The sequence below is a fragment of the Mycteria americana genome, chromosome 1 (genome assembly GCF_035582795.1).
Source record: "Mycteria americana isolate JAX WOST 10 ecotype Jacksonville Zoo and Gardens chromosome 1, USCA_MyAme_1.0, whole genome shotgun sequence".
NCBI classification, from domain to species: Eukaryota; Metazoa; Chordata; class Aves; order Ciconiiformes; family Ciconiidae; genus Mycteria; species Mycteria americana.
In genome coordinates, this window is record NC_134365.1 from 63,393,558 (window position 1) to 63,395,223 (window position 1,666).

The window sequence follows — 1,666 nt, forward strand, 5'->3', positions numbered from 1 at the left end:
TGTGAGATAAAATATATGTAAATAAATACCTGTTTGTGCTTGCAGTTTAAAGTTGAAGTGCTTTGTTTGGCAGCACTGAGACATGCACAGCCAGATGCTGTACCAGTACTTTCCTCCTTAAATCATGTTTTCAACAGCTGCAGTAGTTGAAAAGCAGAATGAGTCTTGAAAATTTTGTCTCATTTGAGGATGATTTAAATGCAAGAGCTTTTGATTTTCCAATTAATAATTTAAAGAGGTTTTGGGGGTTTTTTTAGAAGAAACTTGTAAGGTCTAAAAATCTTCACTTTGTACTATATAGAGAAGCATCAACTACAGAAAAAGCTGGGTATTAAAAAGTAATGTTCCTTACTTAATAGCTTCGTGTGATCACGTATATATCCATGTAATACGTGGTTTAAAAACCATCTTTTCATAGTTACGGAGAAATAATTCAAAAAACAGAAATGGGAAACTCAGGTGTGTGAAGCAGCTGTTAATGCTGGGGAGACTTCACAGTCCTGGAAATTCAAAAGATCTTTACTGGAGTTCTCAATTTCTGTGTGTGACCATAATTTTCAGACCTATCTTTGCCCTGGCTTGTGGAAAACCTATTGATCTTTCTAGCTGTGTTGAATTGCATCTAGAATGAGAAGTTTGTCCACTGTTGAGTCACATCTTGCTCAGTTTGGAAAACAGGATATTAAAGCTGATTTTTTTTTTCTGTATGCTTTCTGTCTTCTAAGTAATCCTGTTATTTTTTAAAGATTTTTAAAAGTATATGTTATGTGACATTTAACTTGAAATGTTTCATACCTCTTGCTATCAGACAACGATAACAAGAGAAGAAATATTTCAGCAAGGATCCTCAGCTTGTTATTTCCCATTGTATTTGTATATTATTTCTGCTGTTGATAAAGTGCTAAGGAAAAAGTGATTTTATTTTGTCATTCATGCATTTAATGTTTACAACTATGCTCTTTTCCCTCTAAATAGATATTTTACTCCTTGAATATTTATAAAAATACACAGAATATATAAAAATTAGTATTACTAAAGTAATGAATAGTGTTTTTTTAAGAGGGCAGTGTATTTGTAAAACATTTACAAATACAGAAACTGCATTTGTTACATTACAGAATGCAGAGGCATAATAGCTAAAAATAATAAAGTGAAAGTTGCCCAGGATTTCTAAAAATGTCATATGTGTGTGTGTATTTGTCTGTCTTGTGTGGGATGGCTTGTAGAATCAGATTGTTCTTTATGGTTTAGCACCTCTGTATTTTGTAAAATAGAATATTGGCATAGCTTTTTTGGAATGCAGTACCGGATATGACAAAATACATAATAAACATTATGGAAGCCGAGCAGGCAGGCACCTTAAGAAAGTGCATAATTTACTTCCTTGTTTTTCAGCAGAATCAAGTGTGTAGCTACTAGCCCTGGGTTTTTTTTGTTTTGTTTTGTTTTTTTTTTTTTTTATCCTGTTCTTAAAAAACACTGATGAGTAATCCTGGCTCAAAACTAAAATGGTTTGACTGCTTGAATATCCTTACCGGTGGAGACTGTTACAGGGGTGTCCATAACAGGTCAATGTATGCATGAAAACATATTTATCTTCAAAGTATTGTGGGGAAAGTGATGAAACAAATACAACATACCATTTCAGTAGGAAGAAGATCCCATT